The following is a 17,753-nucleotide window of genomic DNA, read 5'->3' as shown; positions in this document are numbered from 1 at the left end:
CCATTAAAGGCATTACCTCTTCCACCTTGTCTGCTCTCGGATCACTTTCTCTGGGGGAAGCCAGCTGTCATGGCGTGGGGGCACTCAAGCAGCTCTGTGGGAAGGTCCACGGGGTGAGAAATTGAGACCTTCTGCTAACAACCAGCACTAACTCATCAGGCATGTGAGCAAGCCACCCTGAAAGCAGACCCTCCAGCCCCAGTTAAGCTGTCAGATGACTACAGCCCTAGATGACACTCCAACTGCAGCTGAGAGAGCTTGATCCAGAACTACTTACCTAAGCCACTCCTGGATTTCTGACTCAAGAAACTATGTGAGATAATAAAAGTTTATTGCTTTAAGTTGCTAAATTTTGGGGTAATTTGTTATGCAGCAATAGATAACTAATACAACAAGCCAATTGTTTTTGGTTTATCACAGGATGTAAAGTGTGTGGTGGTCATTATTTTTGATTGAGTTATGTAAAATACTTAGACATATTAAAAGTAGGACAGAGTGTCAACATCTGGCCTAATATGAGTGATACAACCCACATTTAAAAGGTTCTGCATTGGGGTATAATGCACTGCTAAGGTGCCAATAATACACTGATTCTCTGTGTAGCACCTGCAACCCAGTAGAGTGCTTGGCACACAGTAGGTCTGTGAATATTTGATGGATAACGAATGAATTGAATGAATAAATGAAAACAATGCACATATTTGTTTACTAGCAATTCATTCACGCTCAATGATCCTTATAGTCAACAGAAAGCTGACCTGACAATACAACAAGGCATTGTGGTAAAGTGGGATGAAGATTGACGCTTAGTGGCTCTGTTGGGGCCAATTTAATCATCAGACGTCACAGACCAAGTGTCCATAGACTATGAGCATTCCAAAGATCTATACAAATGTTTGAGAAGTGAAAGAAACAATTTATTCGCCCAGTCCTTCACTGATGGACATTTATTTTGTTTCTAATCTTTTGTTAGAAGTGAGGCTGAAGCAACTTTGTAGATACACAGGTACCAGCATATCTGTAGTATAAATACCGAGATGACAAAATGCTGGGTCAGTAGTTCTATGAATCTGTAATTTTGATGATCATTACCAAATTGCCCTCTGTAAGAGTTTATTAACTTACGTTCCTACTAGCAATATATGAGATCGCCTGTTTTCCCTCAGCCTTACCAACAGAGAGTGTTATCAAACTTTTGAATTTTTGTGAGTCAGATAAATGGATCCTTTATGTTTGAGGAATTCATAGCCTTGTCAGGGGGAAAGCATTATCACTTTACTTATTTATGTTTTAGCTTTGTTGTTACAAAATGAATTTGAGCACAACTTTAGAATGATGAAAATTTTTATTTTTGCTTGTTGACTAATTTATATATACAAATATATGTGTGTGTGTATATATATACATACATATCCACCTCATTGTTCCAAAAGGAATCTGAGGACAGCTACAAAAATATTTATAGTAATACAGGGTAAAAACATACAGAGATTGATAAATTAAAGAATAAAAGTGAGAGTGGAATTCTGATTAAGGTTTGGTTACTGCACAAATGCTTATGTCATTAGATTCTATGTAGTTGCTGGAAGAGTATTATAAATTTGACTCTGAGTTTCCTGATAGCTAATATAAAGATGGAAACATGGTTAGTTATAAGAATTGTGATTAATTATGAGTGAATATAATATTAATAATAAATCAGTTGTTCAGGGGAAGTATAGCTTTTCCTTTCACTTGAATGTCCTTCCTCCTTTTCTGTGTGGCCAAGTCCTCTCACCTCTCAACGAATCTTTCCTTGACTAAACTATGTTCTTTGCAGTTTCTTTGCTCCTACAGATCTTTGCGTATATCTCATTTCTAACACTTGTGATGTTGAATTGGAGGTATAGCTTATTGGCTCAACAAATGGGCCTTAGAGTCATATGCTTGAGTTCAAATTCCAGTTATGTCTTTCATGCACTACTGACTTTAGGCACTTCACAGAATCCATGGATGTCTACCATAAGCAGGAAATGAATGTCTACATAACTTTTCTAAGTTCCTGTTTCCTCAACCGTAAAATGTTCCTAGTAGCACCTGCCTTAAAGAAGCTGCTATGAGGATTCAATGAGATCATATGGATAAAGCACCTAATACACTGTCAGTTACCATGGTAAGTGATCATAAGTAATAGCTACAACTGTTTCATGTCTATCACCCTGATGAGCAACCCACACTATCTGCCCTCTAGATTCTTGCAAGAGGATACAACCTTTGATAACTATATGATACTCTCCAAATTGCCAATACTGGCTTCATCTGAAGGAAATAGTAAAATTTAAATTGAGGAAGTGCAAAAAATCTCACAGGGACTACATTTCCATTCAGGATCTACTTCTCCATGTTGGCATTTCCATAGATGTAGCCAGATGGCTACCTTCCCTATTTAAGGGGAGATGAATCAGAAGACTTTAAATGTCAGTTTTCTTTCAGATGCAGATTTGGAAGGAAGAATTTAGCAATTAATGAACATGTTCCTACACTGTGAAATCAAGCCCAGGTAGATTGGTTTGTCGTGCATGCACAGTCATTAATACCTATGATGTCTTAGTATAATCAACTATGATCCCACGGTAGCTAAGTGATGCACAAGTTATCAGACAATTTTCAAGGTTTATTTTTAGTGATATTAATTGACATTGCAGACCTCTAAGGTAAAGGAGCCTCCTAAAATTCCTTCCTTGCCAAATGTCCTGGGATTTTCATATATCAGTCAGGATGAGCTAGGTTATGCTGCAGTAACAAACAATCCCAAAATCTCAGTGGCTTAACACAACAGATGTTTATTTCTTGCCAAGAGCTGGCAAGTGGCCTCTGCTCATTGTATTTACTCAGGGATCCAGGCTAATATGTGTTTCCATAATTACCATGGCAGGGGGAGGAAAACAGGGCATACTGGCTATTAATCCTTCTGCCAGAATTGACACTCATGATGGTTATGCACATTTAATTTGGCCAAAGACAGCCAAATGGCTCACATCAAAAAGGTCAGGGAACTGTAATCCTACCATGTGCCTAAAAGTGGGAGAAATAGAATATTTGTGAGGAACCTGTAACCTGGCAATACCAATAGTTAGCCATTAAAGAACACTCACTAAATGCAGACATTTTTCTAAGTGCATTATCTCATTGACTCCACAGTAACCCTATGAGGTAGGATGAGAAACTCTTCTTGCTCAATAAAATATATTTTCCCCTTCTTTTAAAAAAATAGAGCTGGACAGATGGACTTCCAGCTAGACACTACATATCCCAGCTTCCTTTGAAGCATGTAAATATGTGTGGGTCAATATGTGAGTGGAAATGATGAGTGCAACTTATGGGTGATCTCCTTAAAAGACAATCCCTTTGCCTTGGACCACTGTTCTATTTCCTTTCTTGTGAGGTGGCTCATGGTTGTACTCACGATACAACTTTGACAAAGCAAATGAGAACCTAAGGGAAGGTAAAATAACAAGATGGGGGAAGCAGGTCTGTGAATGACTGAGTAGAACTGAGCTACTCAACTCACTGGACCATAAACTGGAGGCTGCTACAAGAGAAGAGTGAACTTCTATAATCTTTAAGCCACTGTATTTTTGTGACACTTTATTTACCCCAATTAATTTTAGGTAGATGTATTATTATCCTCACTTTACAAATGAGAGACAGGCAGTTAAGTAACTTGTCCATGATCATGTAGCTAATTGATAAGAGGTACCTTCTTTTGTGTTTAGGTAACCTGCTTCCAGAACCCACATTTTATTTATTTATTTTTGCTGAGAAAGATTTGCCCTGAGCTAACGTCTTTCTCCAATCTTCTTTTCGCTTGAGGAAAATTTGCCCTGAGCTACTATCTGTGCCAGTCTTCTCGTGTTTTGTGTGTGGGTCACTGCAAGAGCATGGCCACTGAGAAGTGGTGCAGGTCCATGCATGGGAACTGAACCTGGGCTGCTGAAGTGGAGCACACTGAACTTAACCATTAGGCAACAGTACCGGCCCCCAGAGCCTACATTTTAAATTATTACAATATCTTTAGTGACCTCTCAACAGAACATGTGCCAGTTAGGCAGTGGCTGTGATGAAAGTGTCTTAAATTCTCAGATATTTGCTGTATGTTTCCATTCTGTGAACTACTCATACGTAGGAAACAGAATGGACGTGATATGACTGCTGAGTGCCTGAGCTGCATTTACCATGGTACCTTATCCCTCCATTTTGGGGCGAGGTTTAGATTAACTCTTAGGTCTTGCCTCTTCCTTTTTGCCTAACTTTTATGGCACTTTAGGGCCTTTGGAAGCCTAGGATGATTATCGCCCTCCTTCTCTCCTCTGCCCCATCTCCATTTACCCTGAAGAAGATTCTCAGAACAAACTGTGCTCAAGTTATATGTATCCTTTAGGTCTCATTTAGGAAGAATGGAGTTTAAAGCACTCGTCTAAGGCCAACCTTCCAATCTAGCAATTAAAGGAAGTTTCTGAACACGTTCTCAGTTGACCGCTGCATTTAACTGCCCCAGGAAGGACATGAGAAAGATTTTTAGGTCTACTATGGCTGTCAAAAATTGGAACAAGAATATAGATTTTCCCTGTCTTGTTAAATCTGTCCAAACTCAGTCAACAAAGACCTGGGCAATATAATGAATAGGCATTTTATACAAAAGAAAAAGTGCCAAACAGGTAGGCACAGTGAAGCCATGATCATTACCTCCTTGAAAATTCTACCATGACCACAATATGCCTTTTTATTAGCTTTATACACACTATGTGACTTTCAGAATATTCCATAATCAGTATTTTCTCCTTCAGCACCCTGAGAAAATAGAAATATTCAAATGATGGCTCCATAAATATCTATGTAGAATAATCACAATGCCTAAGATGTTTCCTGGGGAAAAAGCATCCTCACAATTTCCGTAGAAACAGAAATACTATGATATTTCTGGCAGGTAATAGATCATATACAAATATGGTTGCTAAGATGTCCCCAGGTCAGCTCTTAATATCCCGACTGTTAGGGATTGCCTATTCAAATTTGTCTTACAGAAAAAATAGTAACTATAGCACTTTTTCTTCAACAATATTCACGGTTTTCAAAATACTTTCATTGGTGGTGGTGTAGGAAGCATGGGAGATGTCTTGTAGGAACTGGATATTTTTATCCTTTCTAAGAGTTGGATTATGGGTTCCTCCTCTATACAGCAAAAAAGTGCTGCTCTGTGCTAGTCATTAAGTTATTATCTCTAAGCTCCAAGTTACCCTTTGCTTTGTGATTCTGAAACTGGGGCTCTGCAAACCACTCTTTGGCCTTACAAGCTGATCTCATGTACGCTCTGCCAATAGGGGGCAGTAAAGAAGACTGCAAGGTTGGAGGAGGAAAAAGGGACTTGCTCTTTCCTGTTCTAGTTTTGCTTCCTGTTTCTGTGAGTGTCACCCCAGTAATGCTTCTTCACCCAGGTCGGGGCAGTTCCTTCCTACTGCAGCATTGGACTCTAGTTTGCAGTTTCCCCAACACTTGTAGAATCTTCATTGCTTCCCCTTCAGAGACACCAGCACCAGTTGGCTGGAGCCCGCTCCTCAGAAGTCTGGGTTCCAGCCACCAGGACCCTCCTGTGAACTCAGGGACACCAGTTCCAGGTGAGCAGTGCCCCTCCTCAGAGGTCCAGGTTTCAATTCGATGGAGCTCCTTTTCTAAGCCAGTTTTAACAATTCAAGTTTTAATAATTCCAGCCTCTTTTTATTCCCTCAGCCCTAGGGGCAATGGCAGTTTCCTGAAGTTGCTACCTCCCAGGTAGCTTAGAGTTAGTTCTCTTTTTATTTTCTCAGTTAACTAATCTTGTACAAAAGTTTCTCTAGTTAGGTAACTGGTGTCTTGCTTTCTGAGTGGATTCTGACTGATGCATGTTCTGTATTCCTGTGTCAAAGAAGTTGCTGGATAGCACTGATAGGATTTCAAATATGATGTAAAGATCAAATATGAGGGCTGAGAAATAGTTCTTTTGACTTTGCAAGATCCAATCATATGCTGGCAAGAAAGTTTGGGTTGGTGACAAGAATTACAAAATCCTTTGAGAAGTCTGTAGGGCTACAATGTTCAGGATTGGGCATATTGGGAAGAGGGGGAAAAAACTCAAGACGGATAACCTGAACGTCATCGCTATTGTAGGAGTTTGCCCCCAGCTCCATGGTCACTGCTATGAGAATGCTCAATTGCAAGCTCATGCTATAGCAAACTTTAAACTGTTACATGCTATGGAAATGTAATGGAAAATCATTTTCAACAGTTGGGGAATTTTAGGCATCACCAAGAAAACAGTTTATTGGGATGAAGGGAACTTTTCTTGCACCCCTGAAAATTATCTGATGGGTGGTGACCCATCATACTCACGTGCAAGATTGGTTCTGATTTTTATAGATTATTAAAATTTGTAAGGTTTTCATAGATTCTTATTTTTCTTTCTTTTTTTAAATCATTATTTATTTTCCAAAGAAAAACCTCTAAGTCTCTCAAAAATATATGAATATGTTTTTAAGAATTATCAGCACAGAAACATTTGGAATAAAAAAGTGAGGTGGTCTTCTTTCATAAGGCCAATTCTCCCAGCACCTATTATGTGTTTCATTTTGCATTATCTCCTTGAATCCTCTAACAACCATGTGAGACAAACAGTTAGCCCCATTTTACAGATATGTGAACTATCACTCAAAGACTGTCCAAAGTAACTCGGCTATAGATGGACCATCCATGCCTATTTTCCTGGCACTGCTGCTGTTGATGACTGTTGTTCCAGACACTACTTACAGCACTCCCTTTTACTCATAAATATCCTGATTTGGACAATAAATATATGGTTACTTAACTCAATTAGTAAGTGAAAGAACTGGGACTTGAGCTCAACCAAGTCCTATGTACTTTCCACTGACCTACACTGCCTCAGAGCCTCCCAAGCCAGTTAGAGCTGTGTAGAATTTCATAGTACAGGAAGTCCGCATGGCTGGAATTGGGGCAAGTATTCCAGGTGTCAGTCTAAACTTCTTAGGAGGCTACATAGAAAACAAACCTTTCCTTGGTTATTATTTCCCAATATACAAATAACCTTAGAAGATATGTTAGTTAACAGAAAACAAAACTCAGATTGGCTTAAGTAGGAAAGGATACATTGGCTCATATAATCAGAAGTTCAGAGCTTGGGTGAGTTTCCCAATTGGCTGATCTAGTTCAGTGATTTTATCAAAGACCTAGTTTTAGTATTTTTTTCTTCCTTTTTTCATTCTACTATCCAGTTCCAGCTTTAGTCCATGACTGACTTTCTTTGTGGTTGTAAGGTGGCTGATAGCAGTCAAGATAACATGTTTCCACTTTCACATCCAGGTAAAGGAGAAGGTGCCTCTTACCCCAACCAGTGAACAAAAGCCTTATTCTTTGCATTGTTTCAACTAAACTGAACCAAAGATGGTGAACAGGTGCTATGTACTGATTGATTTGGTGTTGGATTGCTGACCATTCCTAAACCAATTGTCATGTCAAAGTTGATGTGGAGGTGGAGTGGAATTATTCTGATTTGCCTACTAATCAGAACTCGCTTCTGGGACTGGGATGAGATTTACAGCCCCCAAAGCCTGTGAACTATATAAGGAAGAGCCCATGAACCCAGAAAGGAGGAAGTAGATACTGAATAAATTAACAATGAATGTCCTCTGGCTACCCAGCACCCCTACATACCTCTCTTTCCATTCATCCTCTCAGAAGCATCTATGTTTCCCTATTAGAGACAACCCAAAGATTAATGCATTAGATCCAAGTTTTGACTCTCTGGGTGATGTGAGGTCCTTTCCATCATTCCTGGGTGAAACTCCTCATAGCCTAAGGACTTTTGGTAATAATAGGTGACCCACCTATAGCACAACCCATGGAAAATGATGGAGAAAGAATAGCATAACTTCAATGAAAAAAATTTGGAAAAGAGTAGAATGAAAAGCAACACATAGTAGTCATTAGTACACAACAAGATCATTCTTGCTGGACAGAAATGGTGAGAACTACATTCCAGTAGTGAATTCTTTGGGTAGTCATGCTGGCTGCCCAAGGTCTTCTCTTTGGGAGGCTATCCCTTGTCTACTATTTTCCTTAGCTCCATCTGAGAGGCAGTATGTTATTGGGGTTAACATTAAAGGCTTTGGAGTCAGAATGCCTGGGTTCAAATAACTGGCTTTTCTACATTCTAAGTGTACCACCTTGAGAAAATTTCTTAAACTCAGTGCTTCAGTCTCCTTAGATGTATGAGGATAATAATAGTACTCTAATCCTTTTAGGATTAGTAAGCATGTAAAGAGGGAATAAATTCATGAAAAATACTTAGAACATTGCTTAACATATATCATGTGCTCAAGAACGTTATGATTATTTCTGAGCTGGCATCAATAACTTGGTGGTTAAAGTTCAGTGCACTCTATTTCAGCAGCCCGTGTTCAATTACTGGGTGCAGAACCATACCAGTTGTCTGTCAGTAGCCATGCTGTGGCAGCAGCTCACATGGAAGAACCAGGACTTACCACTAGTATGTACAACTGTGTACTGGTGCTTTGAAGAGGAAAAAAAAAAAAAAAAAACAGAGAAGAAGATTGGCAACAGATGTTAGCTCAGGGCAAGTCTTTCCCAGTAAAAAAAAAAAAAAGAAAAAAGAATGGTATGATTATTTCGATCGTATATGGGCATTGGGGAGAATGATCTTTCTAAGGGTTTCTTTGACAATAGAGTTTTCCTTCATTATTTAATAGGCTTCCAGTCTAAATGCTTCTGGTCAGTTCCATACTCAGATTTCTGGCTGTAGTAAGAGATCAGATTCATAGTCCTTGAGTTTGGGAAGTAGACTTTTTAAGCCTACGTATTAGCTTATGTGGAACTGGGCGTAATTTTCTATCCTATTTGTGCAGAAACAAAAGTATCTCAGATCATCTCACTAATGTGTGTGACTAACTAGATCTTGTTTCTTTGCTTTTTCTTGAACTAAATCTTCCACTAGAAATACCCATTGTGAGCTATGTCCATGGTGATATTTGCCAAACAGTATATCAACCATCAAGCAAAGTTGGAAGGGTAAATCAGCAGCCATAAGTGCTCAACCATTCGGTTCTACTGAAGTTGGTGCTGTCTTGACTGGCTGTACAATTGTTGGCCTTTATCTTTTCTTATTCATGTTGATAGAAGCAGTCCAAAGAGAGAAGAATGCCTCATGATACAACAGCAACAAAATGGGCACCTGTCCTATGGACAGCATTATACCAGGCATCATCCCCTTCCATTGCCATTACTCCAACACCAGCTAAAGTTTGAGCTGCCTTACAAGACTTTTCTATTATAAAAGTCTATGGGGAGAGACTATGAAGGTAGGCCTAAACATTTACAGAAAGGCTTTATTTTGTACCCATTTTCACACATCACCCAGATGAACCATGAATTCTTCTTTCCTCCATTTTCATATAAAACTACATACACCACACTGTACATGTAAAACAAATTTGGAAAGGAGCCTCAAGCTGGCCTCTGAAATTGTGTAAGCAATTATCACATTTTTTGTGCGCAAATGCAGTAATTATATGTGTAATTTGGCAGCTGGGTTTGAAAATTTGGCCTTAAATGGAACATAGACAGGAAAAATAAATGTTGGAAAATGCCAATATTTTATAAAGATTTTGAATCAAATAATGGTGGAATTATTGCAAGCCATCTTAATTTTTAATTATAATGATCATTACACAATATACAATAATTTTTTTGAGAAGAAAAGAACTATAGATCAATTGCCCATCATTTTTGTCAGGAAAAAATGCCTCGGTTCTTGGGGAGGATAATTGTATTTTTCAGAGGTTATGGTACATATTTCAAAAGCTTTTTTTCTTATGAAGAAAAGATCATGATTGCCTACTAGTTCAAGTTCTATGATATATTTTACAATGAGAAGAATAGAACTCTTTGTACCGATTAATTTAGAGGAAAAGTAGTATTAACTCTGTACTTATATTTGAGCTAGTAATCTCAAATTAGATAAAGCTTTCTTATAAGCATTTAAGTTTTAGAATATAAGATTATAGCCCAAATGAAGAGTAATTTAGATTTCTTTGATGTAGATTTAAATTGAACTTACATAGTAAAATCATAGTTTTTATACTGTCATCAAGATTGATTCTAATGTTTGTGGCTTTTTTATGTGGCTATGAGGGCTAGTGACTTGGATATAACATAAGGACGACCCTGGGCAATATCGTCTTCTGTTATTCACAGAGTAATGTAGAAGTTAATGCTGTAGGCTCTGAAGCCGGTCAGCCTGGATTCCAATCCTGGCCCTACCACTCGATTAGCCCTGTGACTTTGAGCCAGTTACTTAATCCTTAACCTTTCTGCACCTTAGTTTCCTCATCTGGTAAAATGGGAGTGGTAATATGCCCACCAAATAGAATTATCGTGAGGACTGAATGAAAGAATCGTGTAGGGTACCTGATACAGTATCTGGTACTGGAAGCCCTCAAACATGATAACCAATTTTTTTAATCATCATTTGCTTTCTAGTATTGAACCTTAATCATGACTAAACGAGGAGGCGGGATTATTCAACTCAGAAATGCAATGTGAGAAGAAGAGAATGTCAATGAGTGACCCAAGTATATAGAAAAGTCCATGGGAAGTCCAGGTTCTCCATGATGAGGTAATATCCCCAACAGAATGATGAAGGAAGCAGATGGTGTGGGCAGAGCTCATTTATGGGACTTTATTTCGACTCTGTAGCAAACTATTCAGAGCCTTCCAGGCCTGTGCTAAACTAGGGGATAAAGGAAGATTTAGAAAGTCTCTTTCTCAATGAGACTGTAGTCTACAGAGCGAATGAGATAAGCGCTGGACGACTGTGATGCATGATGCAATACAGCCGGGGCTAAATGCCGGGGGAAATAAACAAGATGCTCTGGGCATTAAAGAAAAGAGGGGGAGAATATGCAGGTAGTTTTCTTCCCCTTCTTCTAAGATCATGCAAATCTTCCTAAAATAGGTAACTTTTGAGGTAGGCATTGAGGTGGTAGAGATTTGGTTAAGCAGACCTAATAAGGCTGGAGATGAATCTCAGGTAAAGAATAACATAAATAATGCAGAAAGGAGGGAAGAAGCGGGTACACAAGAGTGCCTGGGGCATCCGACATGGTGAGGGGTCATGGAAATAGGCCATTAAAGGAGGTGTGGCTGTTTTCAGAGAGGCTTTGAATGATATGGTGAGAAGTTTGGCCTTAATTTAGAAAGCAACAGAAAGCTTTTAAAGAGGAAGGTCTTGAACAGATTTAAGCACTGGGGCAATGTGTTTCAAACCTTATCATGCATGGAAGAATCACTCCCGGGTCTTGTGAAAGCACATATTCCTGACCCCTTCTCCCAGAGATTCTGATTCAGGAGGTCTGAGATGGGGCCCCAGATTTGCATTTCCAACAATCTGACATGTCAAGCCGATGCTGCTTGTTCACAGAACACACTGAATGGCACTGACGTACGGCACGGGGCCTTCCCCAACTTTTTGTTTGCAGGTCCCTAGTAGTAAAAAAAATGTCAATGTATACCCTCACTGTATGAATATTTATTTTCAAATTATAGACAAACTACCATGTCAATATCTGTTGTGTATATCATAAAACCGTTACCAATTATAACCCAAAAAGGCTGAGCTGATGATGAAATAAACATTGTTTAATTTTTATTTTAATTATTAATGATATGAAAGTCTTTTTGCTGTCACCAAAATTGTTACTATATTTGAATATGCTTCACTTTTTTGAAAACAAAATTTTTTTGATATAGCCGTTTACATGTGTTTCTTAATTCATATTTTTCAGTATTTTGCTGCAGTGATTTTTGCATCTGAAAAATATTTCTCACAAAGACACAAATCCAAATGGAAGAATTTCCTTACTGGCCATTTAAGTACATCCTATTCACCAATTATAGAAAGTCTTGTTAAAATTTTGGCCGGCAGAATTCCATCTTCTTTGATGTCACTCAGTTGTTCTTGAAAGCAACAGGCAGGTGTTACTATTTTTTATTGTTATAAAAATTCCACTTAAATTCTTTGTTTAGAAGAGTTTTAAACTGGTTAAAAAAATCCTTTTTCCAAGTTTTTAGAATATGCGAATATGAGATTTTTAAAAATAGATGCTGGATTTGTTTACCATGTTTTTGGTATCCAAATTACGTAACAATGCAAATCTTTCTACATATCCTTTTCCGAAATGCTCTGCCAGTACCATGAGTTTCCTTAGAAAGGCACTTCCTTCTTATTTACTATTGAAACATGACTTTCACCTTGAAGGGACAGATTGTGTTTATTAATATTATTGTTATTGTTATTTTAAAAAAACACTTGATAGGCAGAGTGCTATGGCTAGCCCACTTGTCATCACAGAAAATGTTAGCATGTTCGGAACACTTGTCATTTAGTAAATATATGTTTTTAGCTCTTTTGAGTACTTTGCCATGAGCAAATCTCTGTGTTGTAGAAAATATGTTTGTGGCTACTCCCCATTTCAATTTGTTCTGAAGAGTCAACTATATTTTAAAGATTTTTTTAAAAAATAAAATGAGCCACATTGCTGACATCCTGTAGTACTTTGTACACTTCTGCTCCAACCCCCCAGCTGCGAATGCAGACCTCTAGACAGCAGGTGAATGGATGTCAGATGTGATTTGTCTGAGTAAAAGGATTTGCCAAAATCCTTTTAAAGTTTTGATCAAAGGACTGGCCTCATTACTTAACACAGCTTTAATACTAAAGAAGTTATTTAATATTGAGAATATATTTTATGCATATATTTTACCATTGGTGGCTCAAAAAAATGAAATTCTTCATCTATTTTATTATTGAAACACACCCTAGCAAAAACTATACACTGAAACTTGGTAAAACAGAAATATAGGTACTTTTATTCAAAATATACATCAAACTTCATAACTGTGTAATTTGTTCCAATTCTTGATTTAAAAAAAATTCAGCAATATTTTCAATGCATCTTATCAAAATGGGTTCAAATTCCACTGAAATTCTTTGCTTGGAAGAGTTTTGTTTTGTTTGTTTTTCTTGAGGAAGACTAGCCCTGGGCTAACATCTGCTACCAATCCTCCTCTTTTTGCTGAGGAAGACTGGCCCTGAGCTAACATCCATGACCATCTTCCTCTACTTTATATGTGGGACGCCTACCACAGCATAACTTGCCAAGCAGTGCTGTGTCCACACCTGGGATCCGAACAGGCGAACCCCGGGCCGCTGAAGTGGAACGTGTGCACTTAACCGCTGTGACTGGACTGGCCCCATGGAAGAGTTTTAAACCGGTTGAAAAATCCCATATTTGATGACGAAGGTGTCTATTTTGATTTGTACCATATCATACTGCGTGTTTTATAACTGCGTTCCCCAAAGCAAAAAAATTAGGATTTCTATAATAGCATGTAGCTTTTTGTTTTTCACTGTTACAAGGAAACTATGTGTTTAATAAAATTTTGTAAAGTAGTGGATTGAGTATTACCTAATTTAAAACATCTTTGAAAAAATTGCAAAGGCTTGTCTCTATGTTTTAGATGCTTATTTTTTAAATGTCTTGCTAGTTGTGATTGGTTCATATTATCACTAGCTATTACTTCAAAGCACAGTTCTATATATGCATATCATACTCATTAACCAATGTGTTGAAACACTATATATATAAGATGAAGCTCATTGTTAATGAAAATAAGTGTAAATTCATATTTTAAATGGTCTTCTGGGATAATTTTGAATTTTTTTTAGCCAATTTCTTGTCACTGATTTTATCTTATAATGTGTTAGGTGAAGAGTTTGTACTAGGGGCAGATACGTTACCTGTGCTGTTTTCTTGTTCACTTGAGCTTGCAAATTGGTGTTCTCTTTGATTCATGGCTTCTTTGCAGAAATTGTTAAGCCAGATGTCCATTCTACCAGAGTTAGTTTAGTTAAAACTCAGTTATGTAGTTTGTAACCCCACTTTTACCTGGATATAGCTAACTATAAAGCACTGACTATGCGAGAGAGGTGACGGGGTCCTGGTCATCTGCTCCGTGTTTGGCTATCTTATGTATCTTATGCGCCCTTGACACTCCTACCTATAGACCAGGGGAAGATACCAGTGTGAGTTAATATATATGAAATGTAATTAAGCTTATACAATTTCTTATTTTTTAGATAACAATAAATACATATAAAAGTTCTAATATTTTTTTCTGCACACCCACAAAATCATCTTACTCATTTCCAAGATATGTGCACCCCCACCGTGGAGCCCACTGCTTTGGGAGAATAAATCTGGTGGTGGAGGCACAGACAGCCTAGAGGGAAGAGAGAGTGGAGGCTGGAATCAGGATAAGTGACAAATACAGTTTTCCGGGAACGCCCAAGAAATAAAAGACATGTTTGATCTTGAGGAGGTTTAAACTACATTAAGAGGACAGTTCCAATTCCAGGACAGTCACAAAGCAGTGAATCAATGATTTGGACAGGACTGTGAATTGCAGAGTATGAGGAAGGAAGGAGTCTTGCTTTCCCGTAGAATCTCTTGTTCTTCGATGCATGAAGGTGTAATAGAGTGGCTCATTTCTGATGAACCTGACTGTGTGCTTCATCCAGGCAAATAACTCTGAGGGAATATAGTATGTCCAAACACTTTAGTACAAAGGAATTTTAAGATATTTTCACACTTTTCAGGGTTGTTGTAAGGACTAAATGTCCACCACAATGCCTGGCACATCGTATGTGCTCAGCAATGAGTAGTTATTGTTAATGACAGGAGTAGCGTGAGGGACTTGGATGTGTGTGGGGGAACATTCTTGTGTGGATCTGTGAGGAGGTGTGTGGTGGAGGAAAGGCTAAGGACATGCTGAATCGACTTCAGGAAATTATGCGGCTCTACAAAAATGGGTAAAATGCATAAACTACACTCTAAGTATGTATGTGTCCTATCTAGGGGATTAAAAAATGATTAGTATGGCTATGGAAATGGTTATGTCAGTAGTGAGCTGAATCAGAGGAAGGGAGTTTTGGGAACTGAATTTTGAGTTAAGAGGTGCCCAATAAGGTTTGGTGAAATTAAGCAGAGTGGGAAGAACAAGAAAAATTTCAGGTGGGAGCACTGACATCAAAAGAGGCCATGTATAAAAACTTGAACTTCTCCAGTTTCCATGTTTTTGGCTTATAAAATAGTGTTTAATTCCACATTTGCAAACAAATTTTTAATTTTTTCGTTGTCTAAACATCTGTTAAATGCCTATACATGCTGGGCACTGTTCTAGCTATTGGAAATACAGCATCGAACAAAAGAAACAAAGTCAGTGGTCTCATGGAGTTTATACTTCACAGGGGGAGATAGGCACAAAGATAAGTGATGACAAGCAAAGAAGAGAAATAAAGCAGGATCAGGGTTTGGCGTATAACTCTGTGTGTGTGTGTGTGTATGTGTGTATGCATAGCTTAGTTAGATTCACTAGAACACAAAGCTTACATCCTTATACTTTTGGGAGGTGCAATCTCAGGGCAGCAAAAGTGAGGGAAAAGAGAATGTAAAGCAGAGAAATCAGGAAAACGAAAGGTGGTGCATTTTTGAGCTGGCTACAGCCTCAGAAGTAACAGCTGGTTGCTGGGTCACTCAGGATATTCCCAGAGAGAACATATGGAGATTTGTGCTTCCGGAGAGGAAGAGAGAGCAATTTATGTTGATTCTTTTCCATTTCTTGTCTCTCACTGACCAAAGTTCACCACACAGCGTTCCACTTCTGGTTCGTGTTATCTAGCCTCTCTGGGCAGCTCTTGAGGAAGCTGGAACCTTCAAGTGTCCACTTGGATTGGACTTGGATTCAGGAGCTTCAGAGGGCTGGCCCTCTCTCTGAAGAATACTTTGAATCAGCCAGTAAAGGTAGGAGATGAGCAGATGATGGTGACAACCAAGGCGTTGATCACATGCATGGTGTTTGCTGGGGCTACTCCACGTGGGAAGTAGGGCAAATGGGTGATGCTTGAGGACAGGTAGAACTGAATGAATCTGAGGAGGCACAAAATTTGGATCCAGTACATGAGCTCTTTTATAAATGGTGTCCAGACTTCTCTGATAAGGTACTATTTGAGCAGAGTTCTGAAGCAAGTGAGACAGCCAACCACATGGACATCTTGCAGAAATGTATTCTAGGCAGAGGGGGTACGTCAAATCCAAAGAGCTTCTTGAGGCAACAACAGAAGGTGGGAACATAGAGTGTTTAAGGAGCAAGAAGGAAGCCATTGTGGCTAGATTGGGATAAGTGAGGGCGTGAGTGGTAGGAGACGAGGTCAGAAAAGCAGGGGGTGCTGGGCCATGAAGGGCTTTCCAAACCCTGGTAAGATCTTTGGTTTTTACTCTCAGTGAGATGGAAGCCATTGGAGAATTTGAAGCAAACGAGTGACATGATTTACATTTTTAAAGGATCATTTGGGCTTCTGGTGGAGGACAAATTAGAGACGGGTAAAGGGGAAAGCTGGAAACCAGCTTGGAGACCCTTGGATCAAGGGGTGGCTGTGGAGGTGGTGAGATGCCACATTCCCACTATATTAAATTAGGACTGTCAGGGTCTGCCAATGGTTGGTTGTGGGGTGTGAAAAAAAAAGAAATCAAATATGATTCCAAGAGTTTTGGCCTGAGCAACTGGAGGAAGAGAAATAGGTCTCACTAAGGCCAAGTTCATTTCTTTTGATAGGACTTAGCTATTTAAAAGCCAATGAGAAGCTGTCACTGAGCAGGATCCTCCATTATAAAGTATTTCAAGCTGAGTTCACCCGTAATGCATAATGTGTTCAACTAATTTATATATTTTAGATTCATTGGGTATAAGTACACTGAAATTTAAAATTTCCATTATGTATTAAGTCTGGTTATAGTATCTGTAGTAAAGAAAAAGGTTTAATTAGCCCTAGAAGTAGTAAGTTGCCTAAGTGGTGTGTGTGTGCGTGCACTGGGGGAGAGGTGGTGAAATGTACTTATTTTTGGTAGTCCTCCAGTGAAAGGCAGACTGGAACTCCCCATACAATATTTCAGATTGCTTAAGATGTTGTCATGTCGGTTTCCATTGTTATTGATGCTAACAACTCTCAGAATATCTCTGGCTTATACAAAAAGTCCTGAAATATTTCCATGATTTAGGAAACAAAGAGGCTTCCTCGATGCCTGCGAAACAACAGTGATGGCTTCAGCGAATGCAGTAGTAAGCATTTATTTCTGCACCTGGAACACAGTTACTTGGCTGCTCTCTGTTCCATTAACAAGTTGTGAAAAAGTCTTGATCAAGCTTTTAGCCATAAAACATCTTAGAGTGTAATCTGTTTTTAGAAGATTAATTTCATCTGAAATAGTGAACCAAATGATAAACAGCTTAAAGGAGACCAGAGAAATAGATCATGTTACAGTTGAGGGCGATAATATTGTTCCACACCTAAGAAAACTTCACAGGAGAAAAAAATCTGATAAGAAAAATGAGTTGAACTATGTTTATTGGATGAAATCGGTTAGGATATTTCTGCCAGCGTGTGTTAAAGGGGAGGGAATAAATAGGACAATTTCCAGTTAAGGGAACAAAAAGAAAAGGTGTGGAAAATTTTATTTTAAAAATATTTTTGCTTCATACAATTTTTTGAAAACTTCCTCACCAGCCGCCTCACCAGAAAACAATCTTCCAAA

This window comes from Equus caballus, chromosome 16, assembly GCF_041296265.1.
Source record: "Equus caballus isolate H_3958 breed thoroughbred chromosome 16, TB-T2T, whole genome shotgun sequence".
Lineage (NCBI taxonomy): Eukaryota > Metazoa > Chordata > Mammalia > Perissodactyla > Equidae > Equus > Equus caballus.
This window is presented reverse-complemented; position numbering follows the sequence as displayed.